This window comes from Rhineura floridana, chromosome 1, assembly GCF_030035675.1.
Source record: "Rhineura floridana isolate rRhiFlo1 chromosome 1, rRhiFlo1.hap2, whole genome shotgun sequence".
Classification (NCBI taxonomy): domain Eukaryota; kingdom Metazoa; phylum Chordata; class Lepidosauria; order Squamata; family Rhineuridae; genus Rhineura; species Rhineura floridana.
The window spans coordinates 286,987,452-287,004,514 of NC_084480.1; the positions used below are offsets into that span (position 1 = coordinate 286,987,452).

Below are 17,063 nucleotides of genomic sequence, written 5' to 3' on the forward strand. Positions count from 1 at the left end.
AATATTCAGCATCTCAGATTTATTGTAGTTAATTTCCATTCCTGATATATGGATATGGACTGCCTTCAAATCGATTCCAATTTATGGCGACCCTACGAATAGGGTTTTCATGGTAAGCAGTATTCAGAGGAGGTTTACCATTGCCTTCCTCTGAGGCTGAGAGGCAGTGACTGGCCCAAGGTCACCCAGTGAGTTTCATGGCTGTGTGGGGATTCGAACCCTGGTCTCCCAAGTCGTAGTCCAGCACCTTAACCACCGCACCACACTGGCTCTCCCACTCCTGATACACCACCATAATCTGCAATTTCTTTGAGTGCTGCTGTTAGAGAAGACAGTGGATTTTCTAACATTAAAGCAACATCATCTGCAAAGGTATTTATCTTTTTAATGTATTGAATCTGTGGATTTTATTCCCTGTACTAATTCATTCTGGAGAATTTTATTTGCCATAGTCTCCATATAGACTGAGGGCAAAAAAGCAGGGGTGACAGAGGGCATCCCTGCCTTGTGCCTCTCTCAATGTTGAATTTAGGTCTGTCTCAGCCATTTAGTCGAATAGAGGCTTGGCTGCCTTGATATAAGTGTTTTAAAGCCATGATGAATTCCTTCGGGAATGGCATTTTTTCTAATAAAGCATATAGGAAATGTTTGGCTTTGGAGCTAAGGCCCTGTGAATGCTTTCAATGTCTTTCTCTTCCAAATAAATATCAGTGAAGGTATTATTAGCCCAAGTGATAAAGAAAGGAAGGAGGTTTTGGCTCCCTGCTGATTCAGGAATCCCCTGGGGCCCCAGGTTATTTCTCTGACTGCGATCCTCCCATTCAGACATCCTATGGTGAATGTCTGAAGTTGCGTTTTGTAATGCTGAAATGGCGGTTTTATGTTTTAGGCCTAGATCTAGGGCTGCGTCTGCTGTTTTAGTGATCTCACCAATCTTCTCTGAAAGGCTCTTGATCTCCATCTTTAAAGGATTAATTGTAGCCATCCACTCTTGACTAAGTTCTATTTTAAATTGTTGAAGGATCTCAAGCACTGGGTCTATATCTTCCTTAGAAGTGTGGGCTGATTTTTGCACCATGGTAGGGCCTTGCCCGTGGTCCTCCAGGCCGCTGCAGAACAAATTGAGCTGTAAGCAGTTTTTCCGTTCCTCCAATGAGGCTGTGGAGCATTGCCTTTCCAGGTGCTTATGAGAAATGCTTTTGCCTGTTGATTTTGGTTGTGTTTAGTTTATATATTAAGCGGCATGAGTGGGAGCAGACAGTCTAAACCGCCATCTTGGCTGATGATGTCATCCCCCCCAGAGGCTGTGTATCTAAAAGAAAATTGCATGCAAATTTCTAGAATGTTTTTGATCTAATCAGAAAGCTTAGTAAATTAATAGCAATATCATACCTAATTAAAATGAAAGTTATTCATAGGAGAGGAAAAACTCCCGTAACCAGACTGTAAAGAGGGAAAGACAAAGTGATTTCATGTTTCTCCTACTGTAATAATAATGCATTTCAATTTGACCAAAAAACAAGCAAACCCAAAACCCTCTAGGCACACAAAGTTTCCTAATCTGGATGTAATAATTAATGAAATTTATACATTTTTGTTTTTAATTAGTAACAAAGCATGTTTAATATGCTTTCATCTAGGCATTTTGTTTAATTTTTTAAAAAGAAAATACTCAGGAACAATAGGGCAAATTTATTAATTTTCATGTATTTATATATTAACTGTTAAAAAATACTGACAGGACAGCAGTAGAATATGATTTTTTGTTAAAGTTTTACTGTTGAAATATATTATTATATAGTTCTACAGGTAAGTATAGTTTGCCTGAACATAAAATTGCAGTAGCAAAATCTTGAAAGAGAGTATAGTATTTAAAATATGTCAGTCGGTCCCTTTTTATTTTCCAAGCTTTATGAATATACCTTTCAAGCTGAATAGAGCTGATGTTGGCATATGAAACTAATACGCAAATACTTCACTGTGTTTTGGATTTTTACAATCGCATAACTATGATGACCATCTGCAGCAGCTGCATTTCACGAATTATTTGCTGAAGCAAACGGCATATGATGACAAAAAGTAGTCATCTCAGATGGACTGTTAAAACAGACAAAATAGCATGGCTTGCCTTTCCTACAGAATGGCCATCTGCTGTACAGATGTTGTAATAAGGAATGACTTCAGATTCAGTAATTGGAGAAAAATTTCATTAAAACCTCAACAATTTGCACTTGTTTACTTGAATCTGCATAATTCTCCCATGAGACAACACAACACACTTGGTTTTTTATTTTAGTTCTCACTAGCATTGGCTTTGATCCTTTTTGATGTGCTGACTTTAATAAACATAGTCAAAAGGCGCTGTTCAGAAAACATCATGGAAAAAACTACAAAGGAACAATTATAGCAGCAGAAACTACTCTAATCCCTTACTTACGCAAGCTATTTTTAGTGAAATATGTTTTTTTACAAATTTTATTTGACAGTATTTTATAAACAGTGTAAAAGGCCTCTTTTCCAGATGAGTCTTTGTGTAAGAGATTGAAGTTGGTTTGTAATGTAAGAGGAATCTTATATGCCGAGAACCATTTTTGAAAAACCTCACTTGGGAATGTGTTGTAGGCATGTTTCCTCCCTCATAGAGGCAAAACAAGAGCTTATGACCTTGGCTAATGACTTAAAAAGAGTTTTAATTAACTAATAACCTTGCATTAAAATGTTTTTTCCAGATATTATTAATTAGGATCATTTAATCAGGAATTTTAATAGCTAGGTTTTTGTCCTACTTTCTATTTTAGTAATTCTGAAAAATGTGGTTTGCTTTTATTAGTTATAGCTTATATCTCTTTTTTTAAAAAAATCATCCTGATCCATGTATGGTAGGGGAGTAGCATCCACAGAACACTGTGTGAGGGATCCTGGTAGCAGAGTCACTTCTTAGTCTTGTGCATGTAGAAACTCATGCAGAATTCCACATATTTAAACAGGTGCAGTGGTGATGCAGTTAGGCAGTCAGCCCTCCCATTTGAAGTTATCCACATTATTATCATCATCATGGTTTATTTGTTTGCTGCCTTTTTATAGTAATCTATGCTCAAGGTGGTGTCAGCTCTTTACTGAGACAGCAGTGTCGGTGGGGGTGCAGGCAGGGCTGGAGATTCCTTGGTAATTGCCAGGCCGTAAGTCCTCAGCCGGCAGCTTGGCTATAAATCTGCCAGGCTAGCAAGAAGGAAGCAAGATAAGGGCAGAGGCCATTCAAAGCTTACATGCCAAGCCAGAAATCCAGAAGAGACGTCAGTGAAGGTCCGGGTCTAGTTTGCTGAGAGATCAGTCCAAGTCAAGGTTCAGGGGATAGGAAGACACACAGTGGTCACGGCTGACGTTGTAGTCAGCAACAAGCTGAAGCCAAAGTTTGACTTTTAAGGAGCAGGTTTGTCAGCAGGTGTGAGCCATCAGCGTTTTGGCCTTAAGTGGACAGGCCTGCCCCTCTTCTGCCTGACCTTCTGTTGTCTACGTTCTGCAGGTGAGGGGGGAGTATCCTGTTCACTGTCTGCGTCTGGCTGAAGGGCTTCAGCTGTGTCTGGGGTGCTCTGCAGCTGAGGGGGAGAAGGAGCTGGGTTCTCAGGAGTTTCCTCCATTTCTCCTTCTGGGTCTGCTGCTTCTGGGTCTGCTGCTGTTACTCCCAAGTCATCCTCGTCTGATGAGTCCTCTGACGGGGCCATGACAGGTGGCTCACAACATTAAAAAAGTTACATAATTCACTGCTACAAAGCAAATTTCAAATGGTCAAACAATAAATTCAAGAAAACATCTTAGGAAATATACAATAAATTGAAACAATACAATTATAATTCATAATAAGTTCCAAACATAAAATACAAAAACATAATGTCAATAACAGCAATAACTGACCAGGAGAATTAAACGTTTGGCCCAAATAGAAGCACCTAAACAACACCCCATAGTCAAGATGGTCTCTGGCATTTTCAGGTAGTTACAGCTTTTATAGCTGCTGTTGCAGTCAGTCAATCAGGAAAGAGGCCAACAAGCAGGAAGAGTGTCTTGCAGCGCTCACAGTCAAGGTAGTAGCAGCTTAATGCAAGAGATACTATGTATGTATCCATATCAAGCATCCATACAGTGCTCTTTTGCACTTGGGTATCTTTGAATTTATTTATGTATCTATAAAATGTTTATCCTGCTTAATATAATAACAAATCTCTATTAATGTAAAAACAATAAAATTACAATACTTAATAAAATTTCCTAAAAGCCTGATAAAAATAAGACTATGCAACTATATGTCACAAATAAAACTGAGCAATATAAAAAAACAAAAAATTAAGTGTCAGAGTGTGTTCTGCTAAGCACCCTAAGCAGCTGCATTTTGCATCAGCTGTAGCTTCCAAACGAGGTGCAAGTGTAGGCCCACACTGTCAGCTTCGGGGCTGGGAGCTGGGCTGTAACTAAGCAGCCGGCAGCTAGCTAGGTCACAAATCTGCCAAGGCCAGCAGGTAACAGGAGCTGGCTGGAGAAAGGAATGCCTCTAGCAACTGTACCAGTAGCAGTGTCCGTAAGCGTCGTCGAGGTGGGGAAGCTAGGTTCAGAAAGCCAGGGGTTCAGTCCGAAGGGTCTGGAGTCTGTGAACTACGTTTCACGTGGAGGTCACGCCCGATGTTGTAGTCAGCAACACGCTGAAGCCAGGGTCTGTCTTTTAAAGAACACCTCTGCAGACAGGTGGGAACAATCACCCCTCTGGCTTCTGCAAGCGTGCCGGCCTTAAACGGACAGGCTGGTCCCTCTTCTGCCTGACTTTCTGTCGCCTCCACTCTGCAGGTGGGAGGAGAGCCTCCTGGTCACTGCCTGATTCGGGGTGAAGAGCTTCAGCTGTATCTTGGACGCTCTCCAGCTGAGGGGGAGTAGAAGCTGCATTTTCAGGAGTTTCCTCTGTTTCCCCTTCTGGATATGTGGCTGTTACTCCTGAGTCATCCTTGTCTGACGAGTCCTCCAAAGGGGCCATGACACTATCCCCCTCCCCATGGTCAGCCGGCCCTCCCCCACTTCGGCCTGGTTTGTCTGGGTAGTGCTGGTGGAATCGCTGGAACATACGTGGGGCATGTACCTGCGAAGCATCCTCCCAGGAGCGTTCCTCTGGGCCATACCCCTGCCAGTCTATCAAGTATTGGAGTTGGCCGCTCCGCCTCTGGGAGTCCAGGATCTGTGCCACCTCAAATTCCTCCTCCCCCTCTATAGGGGGCGGAGACCGCGGCTTACTACTCAAGGGGTGAGGCGGGAGGGCGGGAGCCAGCAATGACCTATGGAAGACAGGGTGAATGCGAAGGGATGCAGGGAGTTGCAGCCGGAATGCCACGGGGTTGATCTGCTGGGTGATACGGAAGGGTCCTACGTTCCGAGCATCCAGCTTCCAGGATGGGCGTTGTGATCGCAGGAACTTGGTCGAGAGCCACATCCGGTCCCCTACCTTCAGCGGCGGGCCTGGTTGGCGGTGGCGGTCGGCAAAACACTTATATGAGTCCTTTGCCTGCTCCAGCTGGTCCTTTAGGACTGCCTGCAACGCCTGTAGCTCCTGCAACATGATATCCACAGAGGGGACCAAGGAAGGGGGACGAACCGAGGGGAAGAACCAGGATGGTAGCCATAGGAGACAAAGAATGAGGTTTGGAATGTGGAGGCATGAACGGAGTTATTATACGCGAACTCGGCCAGAGGTAGCAGATCCACCCAATTGTCCTGCTGGAAGCAAGTGTAACAGCGCAGGTATTGTTCCACGGTGGCGTTGGTACGTTCTATTTGTCCATCTGATTGAGGGTTGAGCAGAGGACAAATGGATCAGAACGTTCAGGGCCCGAAGCAGTGCCTGCCAGAACCGGGCAGTGAACTGGGCCCCTCGGTCAGATATCAGGTGGTTTGGAAGGCCATGCAAACAGAAGACCTGGGTCAAGAACAACTGAGCAGTCTCTGGGGCAGAGGGAAGTCCAGCAGAGGGGAGGAAATGGGCCATCTTGGTGAACAGGTCTACCACCACGAGGATGGTGGTCATCCCCCTAAAGGCCGGCAATTCTGCGATGAAATCCAGGGAGACTGATCGCCAGGGCCCAGGGGGCGTTGGCAGCGGGAGCAGGAGTCCCGGTGGCTTCCCGGGGTGTCCCTTGGCCTACTGGCAGGTATCACAGGCGGCTACATAACTCTTGACGTCTGCTTGAACCCAGGGCCACCAGAAGTCTTGTGAGACCAGATGAAGGGTCTTATAGGTTCCAAAGTGGCCCTCTGGCTGGTTGTCATAGCAGAGGTGGAGCACCTCTCCCCGCAGAGCACCCGGGGGAACATACAGCTGATTCCGGTGGTACAAGCGGCCATTTTGCAAGGAAAATGGGCTGTCCATGGTGGGGGTTCTGGACTGGAGCTCTTGCTGCTCTAGAGCTCCCCATGCTCCAGCTGATCACACGCTCTAGCTGATCGCTCTCAGCTGGAGCACAGTGGCTGGAATACAGTAGGTCCCCACTTTCTGGCGGTTTTCGCTTGTCAGCGGGGACCTGGGATATAACCTGCCGCATGAGTGGGGCCCTACTGTATTAGCCTTGATCCAACCCATAACTGCATCCAAACACCAGTTCAGCACATGCGTGGTCTCTTCTGATGTTATAGAGTGCTAGAGCTGGGTATCATCAGTTTACTGGTGACATCTTTCCCCATATCTTCTAATGACCATCCTCTGAGGCTTTATATAGATATGAAATAGAACTGGGCTCAGAGTTCTATACAAAGTTTTCAAAAAATGTTCTGCTTAAAATTAACTTCTTAATGCAAAAAGGAGTATTTATGTCAGCCAAGGTATGTGTCTCCAACTTAACAATATAAGAGCTCTTCGTTTGTATAAACACATATATGGGCATGATTTGGGCGGAATCACAAAATCAGCTTATCGTACTGAAGTGTATAATACATCACAGTGGTTGGAAGGTATGGGGAGGACAGGCAGCCCTACTTAGTTTGCTGGTTCCCATCTAGGGCAGCTTGCATTAGAGTGTTTTTAACAGTGACTTTATTGCTGCTTCTGCTAAAATACTCATATTGTCCTCTATGCTTATACTAGAGGAGGGGTTCTTAAACTGTCTAACCCCATGACCTACTTGTGACGACAAAATTACTGAGGCCCACCACTCACAAAATGGTGAAAGATGGCAGCAGAATTTGGCATAATCAGCTGGCAATTACTGACATCACTTTTGGCTGATATCTAATCCATGTCTGGAAATTGTTGAAGTATTTGCCACAATGTTTTCCTTGTGGCAATGAGTTCCATCACTCAGCTGTTCTCAAGCTAAGTACAGACATTTGATTTGGAGGTATTAGGGCAGCCTCCTCATTTTAGGCAGAGTTTGCTGATCCAGAGGCTCTGTGGAGGTTTTTTTCTTTTATATTTTTTCTTCACCTCCCCACATGCCTCTCAAAAGTATGTTTACATTTGTTCCTTATCACACACACACACAAACACAGGCGGCACCAAGGGGAGCAAGAGCCACCCCAAACAAGGAACTTGCCTCCCCACCTGGTATATTTTGCCCTTCTGTGTCCCCTGAAATTTATTTCTGGTGCCACTATTGCCCCCCAATAAAAAAAACTATTATTAGTTTCTTTCATCCTTCTTCCATGGTCCTTTTAGATTCACTTCTTCCTCACATAGCAGCTTTCCTCTCTTACCCCCTTCCTTTCTATTCCCAGTTTATTTTATTGAATTATGATGATGATGAAAAAGAATAACAATAACAAATATTAAGCTTTTATCTGGTATCTAATTTTCTCCAACACCTCCTCCTGCCCTTTCCCCTTAGCTTTCCCCTCAGAGGAGGGAGACCTCTCTTCCTCCCCCCTTTTGAATTTTCCTGTCTCCCAGCCACTTTTACTGAGCATTCAAGGAGTTCCTTGTACTGTCATTGGTCTAAATGGCCATAGCACAGCTAAGGGGTGGGGCAGGCTAGTGAAGAGGCACTGGGCAGGCTGTGGCACTGAGGCCCACGGCCCACTGGTGAGTCCTGGACTGCTGTTTAAGAAACACTATATTATACAGCCACAAAATTGTTTTTATATTGTTTTAAATTTTAAAATTGTGTTTTTAATTGTTTTTAAAATATGTGTTTTAAATTGTATATTTGTTTTAATGTTTTTGATTGCTGTAAACCGCACAGAGAGCTTCGGCTATGGGGCGGTATACAAGTGCAATAAAAAAATAAATAAGAGTTATACAGCCATTTGGAAAAAAAAAAACCTTACAAAACTTATAATCCTGAACTCCGAAACACTTGCTTAACAACCTAAGTATTTATGGCACTACACAAAACAGTCAGAGAGAATTAAGAGTTCAAAGTATAAAACAAGAGAGAAAAAATTCAGACTCCTGTTGGACTTTTTGATTTTTTTTGACACTCTCATAATTTGTTGAAATTAATTAAAAATCAGCTATGTTCACAGAGTACCTGTAATTCTATTGCTGACCTTGCCCCATACTCTGACCTTCATCTTCTGCAGTTTAAAGGTTAAAAAAATGTCTGGATGGTTAATTAATTAATTAATTTAGCATTGAACTCAATGATAAGGCCAGGCATGCTCAGTAAGAACCAACTGTCAGTGTTTTAAATGCCACACTCACAGCTGCTGGGCTTGCCTAATCAGGGGGCCACACCTTTATTTCACTTTAGACAGTGATGGCTTCACCCAAAGAATCCTGGGAAGTGAAGTCATTAAACAGTCAGCCGCTCTGACTGAAGCTGTCTGAGGGAAACAGGGCGTCTCCTAGCAACTCTCAGCGCCCTTCACTAACTACACTTCCCAGGATTCTTTATGAAAAGGATGACTGTCTAATGTGAAATTAACGTCTGGTGTGGATGTGGCCAGGGACAGCTTTGGTTTAAATATGGGTGGGAGGCTACAAGTGCCTGCTGTAGAATAAAAAGGTGGGGGAAACGCTGAAAAGCAATGATACTATTCAAAATGTTTTCCTTTTGACAAGGAAAGGGCTTCCCCTCTGCCCACTGCCCATCCACCCAATCTCCTCCTCTCCCCTCCTCCCTCCCCTTTCTGCCTTCCTCCTCCATTCCCTCCCCCTCCCCCAGGTCAGTTTCACCTATCCTAAACATGACAGGATATGACTAAATCCCATTGAACTCAAAAAGCATACAAATAATCAAATCTGCTCTTCCCTCCTCCCTCCTATCCCCTCTCTCTTGCCCCTTCCCTCCCCTTCCTTTGCGTCTCCCTTCCCCTCCCCTATCCCTTTCCAATCCCCTCCTTCCCCTCCCCTCCTCCTTCTTCTGCTCCCCTCTCCCCTCCCTCCTTTCCCCTCCTCCTCCCCCATGGTCAGTTTTACGTATCCTAACCATGATTGCATGCAAGTAAATCCCATTGAACTCAATAAGCATGCAAATGATCAGACCTGCCTTTCCTCTCCTTCCCCTCTCTTCTTCCTTCCTCCTCCCTTCTTCCTGCCCTTACCTCTTCCTTCTTCCTCTTCCCTTCTTCCTCCCCTCCTCTCTTTCTTCTTCCTCCTCCCCTGCCCACTCCAGCCCTCCCTCCCTCCCTCTTCACCTTCCCCCCATGGTCAGTTTTACAGTTACCTATCCTAAGCATGATTGCATGGGAGTAAATCCCACTGAACTCAATAAACATGCAAATGAATAAACCTGTCCCTCTCCTTCCCTCCCCCTCCTGCCTGCTCCCATCCCCCTCCTCCCCTCTGCCCTTCCTTCCCTCCCTCCTATTGCTCCTGCTCCCCTCCCCATCCTCTGTGGTCAGTTTCACCTATCCTAAGAATGATTGCAGGGGAGTAAATCCCATTGAACTCAATAAGCATGCAAATAATCAATCCATTCTCAGCAAACTTGCACAGGATCCCATTTCTTACCTCCTGGATTAAAAGCAGAGAAATTCACTAACAGGCAAAAAACCTTTCTGTTTAAGAACGTGCCTATATTTCTATCAAACTTCAAAATGCAGGGAAATTGGAAAGCTATAGTGAATGTACCAGGGGAGAAGGAGACCTGATCTCCTCTCTGAGATATTGCACTGCCCTACATATTTATGAAAATGCAAACACAATTTGGGTTGGTCTTTCACAGTCCAGTCCAATTCCTGTGTAGCTTGGAAGAATTTGGCAACGTGTCTCTGAGCATATGCTGAGTGATGGCAAAGCAACACCTGCAATCAGCCCAAATAACAGCAGCAAGACATGCTGTAGGGTCGAAGCAACAATATTAAGACAGTTGATAAGGTTCAGATAGTCACTTTAAATATGTCTGATTTACTTTGCAATTTTAGTGAAGTTTCCTATAGTAAATCATTTCCTTTTGCTTCTGTTTCTGTGAATATGTGAAGTTTTGCAACACTAAAAAAAAGCTTCAAAAACAATTGTGGAATAATGGCACTGACTGTTCTGCAGAATAGTTTCCAATGGACATGAGGAGTGTCTCAGTTTGCACAAGACAGAACAGTGGGAGGTGAAATATATTCTAGCAAAATTCTCGGTGTGCTCTGTGTTTTTAATTGACCATGCCCACCTTTCCTTAAGCAGAGCAGGCTGAAAACATGTATCTTGGGCAGGCCAAGTTTGTTTTTTCCAACAGGTAGAGTCATTGCTTCAGTAGCAACATAATGTAATCATCTGATTTTACATCGAACTGCAGTTTCAGATTCAACTGTTAATGCACCCAAAATAGTAATACAGCGTAACCTCCAGTTTGAAACACAAAAGGCTGTCTTCACCATCATATGACATTGACCAATAAAAAGGCTTTGAAATTAATAAAAATAAATTTGATCCAGATTTCTAGGATGAATAATGAGAGAAATAAAATTTTCTACATTAGATTCTCTGTAGAAGCCATAAGAACACTGGAAAGAAGCAAAGTAAGAAGAACACCAGCAAATATAGAAAAATGTAATTCTCTATCTTTGGAGATGGCAGGTGTTGCCACCACTCACCATATACTCAGAGGCACCTGTTACCAAATTATTCCAAGCTACACAGGAAGCGGATTGGACAGTGAAAGACCAACCCAAATTGTGTTTGCATTTTTACAAATGTGTAGGGCAGTGCAATATCTCAGAGAGGAGGTCAGGTGTCCTGCTCCCCTGGTGCATTCACTATAGCTGCCCAATTTCCCTGCTTTTTAAAGTTTGATAGAAATATCTGTTGGCTATAGGTATGTTCTTAAACTGCAAGGTTTTTTGCCTATTAGTGAATTAGTCTTATATTATTCAGTTTCAATAGTAATGTAGTGATTATAGAAAGTGGGTCCCCAAAAGTGATTGTGTTTTCACTAACAACATTTTTTCAGGCTTAAATGTCCTGTTGTAATTAAGCATAGTTCTGATGGTGATCAGAGTAATTAATGGCATTTTTTGACTAACCAGTGGTGTCAAATGGCTGTCAGCTGCAATCTATTCCCACATATAGGGTTGCTCTCTAATGCATCTGCCTGTGAGGTAGGCCTCTGTAGCTCTCTTCAGACATTCAAAACGAGTATGTGAGGCTCAAATTGGGAAGGGAGATATGCATACTGAATACACCTACTTCACTTCCAGCCTTCCCACATTGAGCAGAAAGGTCTGAAGGTGACCTCTAAGCACATTCAACTAAATATCATTAAAGGTTTCCACACAATCAGGAATCTTGATAATGCAGTTCTCAGTCATGGAGAGGCTTGCTCAGCCAAAAGTGCTTAGCCAACTCCAGAACTTTCCACTCAACACAGAAAGATCAGAGGTGGAGCACAGGAACATTTGGAGGTGGGGCTGGTGTGCGCACCCTATTCCCCTTCCCTAGTTTGAACCTTTACACATTATTTTGGAATGCCTGAAGAGGACTGTTGTCCAATCATTCCAAGTAATGTACCTTCAGGATTAGACCTTTGTCTGATTAAGGGCCTTAAAAGTCCAGAGAATGAAGAGTGCCCACTAAACATTTGACTATTTAGAGAAGAAGTGTAGGTAAGGGTCTTCTTAACCATGAAGCCCAGGAACCCATGCTTCAGTTGCACAGCTACTAAAGGGCTCATTCTTCCCCACTACTAGCTCCCCAGGGTATAACTTGCTTTCCTAGAACATCATTTCCATCTGGCCAAGTCAGATGTGGCTAAGAGACTGAGAAGTGTGCATTTTAATGACTCAGAGTGTGGGTCTCTAACATTCCCTACCAGTCCTGGAGTTTTGCCAGAACCAGCTTTTCTTGGTACAATATATCCAGAATAGTTCCTAGACCTTCTTGCTCAACTCCATGATCCTGCACCTCAATACCTGCCCAGTGATCAGAGCATGATATACACCTTTTCCATCAAGTTCTGTGGCTTTTGGTAATTTTGCATGATATGTGGTGATAGTGGTGGATATCAATGTAGCAGCACTAAGTGGTGCACTGCTGCCCCAAACACAATCTGCTTCTGATGTGGCCATACTACTGGCATTGACACTGCGAAAGCAATCAGTGCACTTCTCTCGTTTCCAAATACTTGTTTTCTTGCATTGTAGCTCAGAAGTTTGGCCTCTTATTTTATTGAAAGCACAATTTGTATCTTTTAAAAAATAATCCAAGAGAATAGCTAGAAACTCCATAAATTAAAACAGTGCTTATAACCAGTTTCTGGTAAGTAAAGATAGTTTACCTACCAGAACCTCAGCAATAATGCAGGCAAAGCTACAAATGTATTTTGCAACAGTTAATCGGGTCCTTAAACTATCTTTAGAATGATCTTGATGCTGGTGCTACATATCTTTAAAAAAGAGGTAGAAGAGAAAAATAGTGATATATGCAGTCTCCAAAGTGAAATCAGGAAATCATTTTAAAAAAACAAACAACTTTAGCCAAGAAGAGAGACTAGTGCTCAGTGCCTTGGGCTGGAGAAAGAAACACAGTGAATTATATAGTTGAAGTCCAGAATAACTTCTGTTGCTGGTTTTCTTGTACGTAGATATTATTATCCATCCTTTAAATATTCAACAACAAAAGAAATAGTCTGAAAATTAGATAAATTTCTATTGATCACAAATTCTTCAAAAATTAATGCACTGAACATCTTTGCAAAATATTAGAAATCAGTGTAGTTGAATGATGATTATAGAACAGAAAACATTTTTTTCCAATTGAGAATTAATTATTTCTCATGAGAGAACTCTACTAAGGTGTTGCCATGGCCCTTAGATGTTTCAGATCTGTAAGTCAGCCTAAGGAGAAATAAAATATCAAATTAATTTTGACTACCTAAAATAATATGCAAGAGTAACAATCCATTTACAGCACCCAAAAGACCTTTGTTACTTTTAGAAAAAACTGTAAACTCTTTGCAACACTTGAACAATAGGAAATGAATTCTTTGTCAGTAAAAGCCAGAGGACAAACTAAACATTTTAATGGCCACTGAGGATTGAAGTGGAAGTTCAGCCTGTAGACGGCTATACAAATCACTAACAAATCGTAATGAATATTGGGTGTAGGCATCAGGGTCCTGTCAGTTTTGACACTGTGTCCCAAGTAGCTTAAACACAACACTCAAGGAAAGGTGGAGACTTCATCAGGTCTCTAACATCTGGGATTTTATTTGTCATTTTGGCATACCCTACAAGCGCAAAAGAAAGAGTAAAAGGAGATTATCCTGACAATGAAATGAGTTACTGAATCTTGTGATAATGAAAAGCAGAACAATTCTAATTCCTTTCTATAGTCCCTGAGGTAGAGGTGCGTTTGTAGTTCTGCAGAACTAAATGTAGGAGGGAAGAACAGATGGCCTAAAATCCATGAAATAAGACACCACTTAATCCCAGGACTGAGTACCACTATTAATCCTGGTCAGGTTCCCTACTGTTACTTTATAATGGAGTTCAGAGTTGCTACTGATGAACTGGCATGTCCTATTTTCTCTCCCAGAATTAATAATTAACTGTAGCTTGCTGATTTGCGGAAAGAAAATGTTCAAAAGATATAGGCCCTTTAAAACTGTAGTTCCACCTGCCAGTTCACTTAGGAAAGTGCAAAGCAGGGATGACATTCAGATGGAACGGTCTTAAACTATTTTGTTTCTTTCAAAACTTTTTTCCTTACTGTTACATTCATAATGGATGTAATCGCATATCCTCTGAGAAAGGAACTTTTTTTTTTGTTAAATTGATGTATGTGCTGTGCATGACAGTGTTATGTTGGAGTCTTGGGCCTGACACTTTATAGTTTACTATTTTAAAACTACTATCAGAATATTGTTAGCTGTAAAGTTAGACTTTGCTGGAACAGCTGGGATCTAGTAAATAGAAGATGAAAGGGAGACTCCCAAGATGAGGGACACAGTCGTCCAGAAACCTTTTCTGCACATGCCTTACTGGGGTTTGCCCAACAGTAAAAAATTGAAAGTGCACTATAGGTTTTGTTATTTTAAAATGTTCAATCTGCACATTGTTTTAACAATCACTTCCTTATTGTCACTTCCTTGCTGTCCAGTTGGGTAATAATAAATAATATTTTCAAGCATAAGGTTTACTTATTGCATTCTTATAGTCTTTTATATAGTAGATCATTCTATGCATAAAATAGTAGTTCACCAAAAATGAAAAGTATGTGTTTAGAGTAGTAGTTGCTATGAATCAGGATGCTAAAACAAACAAACAAATAAATAAATAAATATCAAATCACTATCTTGCGATTTCTAGGGTATTTAGCATTCAGCATTGAACATGATGTACCTGCTTAGCCTTTTTAAAATGGAGATGAGCTCATTCCATAAAGATAACCATCTTTGACTTTGCTTCTGATTCATCACTGGCCTGAACTCCACTTGAACCTTGTTAGACACAAAACAAGCAAGACTCCTGGCCCAGGCTATAAAATATAATTAAGCCCTTTTGAAAAGATGCGTAAGAGAGCATTGCTGTCTGCCCCCCAATATATATCCCACTACCACCAGCACAGCCAATAAAGTTAAATCAAGCACTGCCTGCAATGGATTAAAATAATAGATGTCCCTGAATTCTTTTTGTTTGACGTACTGATGAATTCAACAATTTGGTCTATTCAAGGTCATTAATTTCTGTTTACCATTGGTAACACATCTTGTGTTTTTACAGAGCCCACATGTAGCCATGTGCAATGCTGAAAAACTCTCTCAGTGAAGAATGGTTAATTGGTAATGCAGAAATATAGTACTCTTGGGGAGAATGAACCATCACAAGACTTTGTTTCACACTAATGAGAAATCCAGTAGTCTAATTCATTGTACTTCATCATTGCTAGCATTTTCACTTAACGTGATGTCTTCTGTTTCTTTGCTGATGGTGTCAGTCTGGTCATTCCATTTAACACCTTTCTGTTAACTGGTGTACCTGCTCAAGAGCTCTGTTCTTTCATCTTTTAATGTTCAGTGTATGAATCTTTGCATCTTCTTTTGAGGCCACATTGACCATTTTAAATTAGGCAGGGAGAGGATCCAAGAAATAATCTGCATGTGGCCTTCCTTTGGAAATTTGCAGTAGCTAGAGACCCTCCAAGGAGCAGATAACTGCAGAGTGCCCACTGTTGGTTTTAAGAACATAAGAAGAGATTGCTGGTTTAAGCCAATTCTTGCTGCAGCCAGCCAGATCCTACGGGAACCCTGACGATGGAGATACAACTTTAACCATCATTGCTCATACCATTGATAACATTGACCTCCATGAACTTATCTAATGGCCTTTTAAAGCCATCCAAGTTGGTGGCCATCACTACTTCTTTTGGGAGCAAATTCCATGGTTTAACTGTGTGCTGTGTTTCTTTTGTCCATTTGTTTTACCATTTTGGCACTGATTTCTTCAGCCTGCAGAATAACCAGCCCCAAGTTTTAAAAGCAGCTCTTGAGAAAAGTGGCTAGTAGTAGTACAGAAAGCGGAGAGGTAGCAGCAACAAGCCCAGACAGGATGAAACTCAAACATGAGAAGTGCTGGATGAGATTTCTCTCTCTTTCACTTTCACATACAGACCCATCTGGGAGTTGTTGCCCTGTGGTGCTTTCTCACACAGCTTGATACATACATGAATTTTGCAATCACATAGATGGGGCAGTCACATACATTTTTTCCTACCCAATTGTCACACTCCTTCCCATTGATCATATGAAGCAGCTATGTATCAAGACAGACCATTGGTCTATGAAATTCAGTATTGGTTCAGGCAGTGGCTCTTAGGCAGAAAAGGGTCTTTTCCAACAACATGGGATAATTTATTTGTGGAGATGTTGGAGATTGACCCTTAGCCTTCTGCATCCAAAGGGTGTGCCCAGCAGCTGTACCCCTTCTCCTGAGCTATGAATAATCCATGCAGAGAGCCAATATAGCTCCATAGGGAAACAGTTCCTGCTTGTGTAACTTTAAAAGAGGTCTGAGCCATAGTTCAGTGGTAGAGCCCATGCTATGCATGCAGAAGGTCCTGGGCTCAATCACTGACATCTCTAGTTTTTTTAAAAAAGAGAAGATCACGTAGCAGATGATGTGATGTGAAAGATCTCAGCCTGAGATCCCAGAGAGCTGCTGCCAGTCAGAGTAGACAGTACTGAATTAGAAGGAGAAATATTCTGACCTTAATTAGGCAGCTTCTTATGACATTCATGCCATCTTTGTCTCTCTAACTCATGTGTGCGCTCTCTTGCTCTCACACATACACACGCACACAAACACTTGCACTTTTACATCAATATCAGTCTAGTAGGAAATTGCACAGAAAAACTCCCAAAATTTTCAAGAAAGAACCTGCTATTGGCTGTGGAATGGGAATGAAGCAAGCTTATATTTTTGGTGCTGCTTGTGGCCTTCAGGATACTGCACATTTGATGGTAATAGCCAACAAAAAAGGTGGAGTTGGACCAACAAAACAGGATATAGCTTGAATGCATTGTAGATTATGTGAAGGAGTTGCAAGAGAGATAAATAGAAAGGAATATTCAAATACCCAGGGGAAAATACAAAATACATGGACCACTGGAATTTTGCCTCTTGCTCATGGAAGCCTCTGTTATAGTTGTCTTTACTTACTTGATTCT

The 17,063-nt window shown here is 42.0% G+C and overlaps 1 protein-coding gene across 10 annotated transcripts in view; it reads left to right on the forward strand.

The window, feature by feature from the left end:
• Positions 1 to 17,063, forward strand: part of VPS13B (vacuolar protein sorting 13 homolog B) — a 590,935-nt gene that overhangs the window by 446,060 nt on the left and 127,812 nt on the right. The window lies entirely within an intron of this gene.